This window comes from Parasteatoda tepidariorum, chromosome X1 (genome assembly GCF_043381705.1).
Source record: "Parasteatoda tepidariorum isolate YZ-2023 chromosome X1, CAS_Ptep_4.0, whole genome shotgun sequence".
NCBI classification, from domain to species: domain Eukaryota; kingdom Metazoa; phylum Arthropoda; class Arachnida; order Araneae; family Theridiidae; genus Parasteatoda; species Parasteatoda tepidariorum.
The window spans coordinates 70,885,947-70,891,946 of NC_092214.1; positions in this window are offsets into that span (position 1 = coordinate 70,885,947).

Sequence of the window (6,000 nt, forward strand, 5' to 3'; positions counted from 1 at the left end):
TGGTTTCCAAATTTAAATGTTACCCAAATTTTTCGACTTGCTGGTTAGTACATAGTACCTTTAATTAATCATCGAATCGTTAAAAATTTCTGATGTTTTAATGTAAAATTATTTTTACATTGAAGAAAATTATTGTTTTTTAATCAGAATTCATATTAAAGGCTTTCCTGGTTTCGCTCCCTGAAAATATTTCTAAGGGTGGCTTTGGATTTTGTTTCAAGTGTTTTGTTAAGTAAAATTTCAGATTCTAAAAGTTACGTAAGTATTTTTCAATTTAATATCAGTGAAAAAAAAGTGAAAGAAAATTTATGCAAGTAAGTAATTTAAGTATTTTCAAATTTTCTTTAATGTCTCAATTATTACAAAAAATAGCAATTTAAAAAATTTGAGATATAATTTTATTTTAATCTTTTTGAGAATGAAGAACATATTGTTATATTTTAAGGGGAAAAATTTTTTAAAGGTAACATTTCAACTAAATTGAAATGTAAATTTAACTTCGTAATTATGTAGTGTGGTTTTTATTTTATAATTTCAGAATATAAATAATGAATGATAATTGTGAAATTACAAATGGCTTAAGTTATGACTTTTATGAAGCATGTTTTACAAACTAACAAATTCAATTGCGATTATGTTAAAATAAGCTCACTTCCAAAAAATAAATTAGGAATACATTTTGAAATTAAAGACTTGAAAATTATTAATGATATGAAATTCTTCAGAAAACCCATTGTATGAAGAAAAGGAGAAAAATATCAATAAAAGTTGCGATATAGTATTATTTCTTAGTTAAATTTGAAATATTCAAAAAAATTAGCTGAACATAAAATATACTTTGGAGTAAGTGGTAGGAAAATGGATGGTAGCAGAATTCGCTAATATAATTTTATTTGGTATTTTTCTGCATTGCTAAGTAAATGATACATAGAATCACATTATAAAACTATTGTTCCATGTTTTATTTCATCACAACAATGCAGAAAATTAAATAAAATTATATCACTGAATTATTCAACGACCGTCCAAATCTTCCCCTTGCTTATTCCAAAAGTAAAAAACGACGCAAGATAATAACAGAAAATATAAAATCTAATATTATATAGCCTATAAACCAATGCAAAATAATATTACGGCGAGCACTAGATAATATTACCTTGCATGGAATCTATTATTATATAATACAGAGCAAACAGCGACCTTTTGTATCTTTCTAATATTAGAAAGTTGTGCCGGATAACGGTTAGATTTGACAGATTTTCTGATATTATCTTATAAAAGGTGCTGCTTGGGTAATGAAACTAATTGTTTTAATAATGATCATTCATGTAACTAAAACAAAAAAAATGCACAAAAAATCTATTTAAAAAAACAACTAACAATTCATATTTACACTTACGAACAATGACATGTTTAGTTATTTTTAATTTATTGTATGTTTGCTTGCTAATAAAAAGTAAACGATTTTAACAATAATTTAGTAATTTCTTTTACATTTTATAAGGTCTATCAAAAAATAAATGTTTCAATCTTTTACCTTAACAAAAGTAAATTAGCGAAAGTTTTATTCTTTTTTAGGCTATTATTAATTTGCTTAATGTAATATATATGCTTGCATAAGCTTATAAAATTAAATAATATAAAATTTAAAACAATATAGTTGTATTCTAGCCCTCCTGGTGGCGCTTACTTGAAATAATTTTACTCTTAAAAGGGCAAGCATATTTACCAGCGATGTACCTCAAACGGAGAGAGTCAGACAAAGGGAATGTCTACCCCTTTTTTTTCCGTTTGTTGTTAAGAGAATTTTTCACGCTCTATGTGGTCAGTCAGGGTATTGACAGTTTGATTGATGAAACCCATTAAGTAGCTCACTCTTCAACCATTTTTTTTTTGAATACTTGTGGAAAGCAATGCTTGTTTACAGAATGATTTTACCTTTTTACAATTTATATTTAAATAATAACTGTGTTTCGTTCTCACCTTCCTCATTTATAAAGATTTTTAGAACAATATCATTCAAGTTTTTCTTAGAGGAAAAAAAAACCTGTAATAAATAAAATAATATAAATTCAATTTGAAAACAATATTGTGAAGTTCATGTTTCTTTATTTCTTATTATTAAATTTTTATTCATTTAGTGATTATTATCACTACACATAGTGTATATAATTGCTATTGAAATCCTTTAATTTTCTATAGTTTTCAATCTTTCACAGTGGCAATCTTTTTTCTTTTATTTAATCTAAACCATCATTATCTTCATTCTAAGTTATATCTCTGATTTGGAAAGTACATAATTTAGAATATAATTTCATCATCAATATTCAAAATGTAGCTAAGTGTAATTTTGACTAGTATTTGTTAATTCCTTCCCCCCCCCCATTTCTTATAAAATTGAAGCTTTTTAACTCTTTGTGTGCCAAATAAATTTCCTTGTTGCTTGTAGATAGTACTTCCATGCAGACACCGAAAATGTTACCGAACCCGAAAATATGAAAGGTGACACGGCTTGATAACCATTGTTAAAATATTTTTTAAAACTTGATTATTGAAATCTGAATAAAACTTTTTAAATTTTTCGCCCTAGAAAATTTTGTTCTTCTATTAAGGATTCGTAAACTGATGTAGTGTCAATCATATTTAGCCTTTTTTAGAAAGAAAAAGAAAGTTCATTTGCTTTTTTTCCCCTATTTCTCTACTGCTTGCTCACTATCGAGAANATTTTTCTACTGCTTGCTCTCTATCGATAAATTTTTTCCATCATTTTTAATTTTATAACACATGCGCTATCAATAAAAAAGAATTGCTTATTTTTTTTAGTTGATATCCTTATACAGTCACTCCCATTTAATTGCATTACTGATAATAACTTTCAAATGTATAATTTATGAGTTTAATGAAGCAAAACCATTCATATATATTCATATTATTAAATAATACAAGTCTTAAGCTATTTTTCCATATTTAAATTGCTCAATTTGAAATTTAGGAAATTTTTTCGATGGTTATGAATGGAATAATAAATTGAGTGTAATTCTATTCACTTATATTTATATTGCAACAAAAGCTGCTTGCTCGCTATTTCTGAGGAAAAAGCATAAAATAACTGTTATGATATGTTTTAAATCAATTTGTTTTAATTAAACTGATACTCTTAGAATGTCTAGAGAATTGAAAGTCTGGAGCAGTAATTCCCAAAGAGGTCTATATCGACCCCCAGGGTTCGACAACAACCTGCAAGGGGTCAAGTGAAAAGAAATTAGGGGTCCATGAAATGAAAATGGGGTCAACGATAGTGGATGATCTCATATAGGCAGGTCGTAACTTTTATTTTGGTATTTCATGAATGGGATAATCAATATACACTGATGCTACCTACTATTTACTTACATTATCTTACCTTATAATATAAAGACATATGTCTATCTACATTCTACATAATTTATAAAAGTAGCTATGAAGTAAAAGTTTTACTAAAATTAAAGTTAGTAGGAATATTTTTTGATATATGAAACTGAATTATTATAAACTAGCAGTTGCCTGCAGCTCCGCCCGCGTACGTTTTTATTTTCTCTGCGTGTAAGGTTTTATTTCGTAACAAAAAAAAATTTTTTTTTCGAGGTAAATTGTAGCCTAGCCTGTGTTATCTTTTTAGCTAGCTGGACCTCCTATTTTCTCTGCGCACAAGATCACGGAGATTTGTTGCTTAACTTTTACGTGAAAACGTAACAAACAGACCGATAATACACTACTACAGTTTTGTATAAAAACTTATTTCCGCAATTATAATATTAGTAGCGGAGTACGGGTTTTATAGTGCACTATTTTATTCCACTTACAAACTAATTAAATTAAATTAGTAATTAAATTAGTTTGAATTTAATTAATAAATGTATAAAACTAAGATGTGTTTTTTCTTAAGTTTTTCACACTACACTTCACTACAGTTAGAAATTTAAATCTTTTACAGTGAGTAGCACTATGCCAGCTGTCAAAAATACATTTAAAGTTGATGTTGAGGAATTTACAAAAAATAATATCAGGTAAGCAGGGTGTCTACCCAAAACCAAAAAACATGGCAAGGGGTCTACAAGACAAAAAGAAAAATTCGGGAACAACTGGTCTAGAGCTAAGATTACTTAAGAAAATTCCTTATACGTACTCTTGAGAAATGTTTAAAAATAGAAATGATAGTGGTAATTAATTTGAAGCAAAGTAACCCATTGAAGAAAATCTTTTGCAGAAACTGCTATTCATGAATTTCAGGTAACAGCTTAATTTAAAATCCTTCAGTTCTAATATCAATAAAATGATTTTATTAAAAGGAAACGATGTTACTGATTAGCTCAATATCAGGGGTCTGTCCATACATTTTGTAAAAGGTGCTGTTTTTTTAAAATTGTGAGAAAATTACTCGTAATTTGTGAATATAAAATAAGTGTTAAGTCACATTCTTTCAACCAGGGTCCTGTTTTGTGAATTTGTGCAAATAGGGTCCTGTTACTGAAAAAAAAAACTATTTCACGGAGTTTTGAATTGTAAATGGATACAAGATTATGCTAAACACTGTAAAATTATAATTAAAAAAAATTAAAATTTCGAAAATAAACAGCCATTGCTGCTACTAAATTAGAGATGCAGCAAACAAATATTTGCTATTTAGCCTACATTGCGCAACACAGAGTATTCATTTCGGGCGAATAATGGAAACAAAATCACTAACATTTTAAATAATTTCAATTGACATATTTTAAATAACACAACTTAGTTATGCATCACTTCTAATGTGCTACACATTAAGTAAACTTAAACAATTCTTAAATTTATAATATTTTTTTTTAAAAAATTACNAAAAAAAAAAAAAAAAAAAAAAAAAAAAAAAAAAAAAAAAAAAAAAAAAAAAAAAAAAAAAAAAAAAAAAAAAAAAAAAAAAAAAAAAAAAAAAAAATCATTTAATATCAGTAAGAATGTACGCACGATGTTTGCAGAAATATAAATATTTTCTTAGAATACTACATTTGGAATTTACAACTTTTTTTTTTACTTCAATAAGGTTAAGGTACATAATATAAATTAAATTAGATCAAACTTAGCCTTAGAATTAAAGCATTAAAATATGAGTAACAAAATATTAGAGCAATATACGTCGAATGCCAGTAGATTTGAAAATAACTATAAGAGCTGAACACTCAGCATCTGTCAATTTTTCTCGCCCATTTACAATGATACGCAAATGTCTATCGAGTGTCTCTTGTGAAAGGACAGATTAAAAGATAAATTATTTTATAAAGGGTTCGTTTCTAAGTTAAAATATTTTGTGAAAGGACCGTTTTTATGAAAAGATATATTGTGAAGGGTTTGTTAACGGACCCAAATTTCTTCTGAACAGACTGCTCTGAGCAGATCCCTGAATATAATTGTATACTCAGTAAACATAAATATAACTTTATTTATTCTGATACTCCTATTAAAGTTGCAACTTTATATTGTAATTTAGTAAAACATTTATTCTGAAACAAGAATAGAAATCAGATTGATATACTGTTGATGAATTATTTAGAATTTAGTTTCAATTAGTGATCTACAAAAAAGAGAAACAAACATTATTTAAGAAATCACAACCGCAAAAACTTCATGAAGTTCCAACAACAATATATTATTTATTTTTTCTGTTGCAAAAACTTTTAAACGAATATATATTTGCTTAAAAGTTTTTGCAACAGAAAAAATCGATAATTTTTTAAGCAATTAAATATAGAGTGAAAAAATTCTACTTCACAAAAATTATTTTAGACTTTAAGAGTGGGAAATTTGAAGTGCTCTTGCATGTGCTCTCTTTATTTACACTACTTCAAAGTTTTATATTAAATCTACTTTTACTAGATGATATGCCCTTTTTAGTCATTTTATTAGTGAAGTGCAGAAAAAAAAGTATCACATTTCATTTTGCGCTTTCTTTTGAAGCAATAATACATTCTAAAGAAACTGAAGGTATCC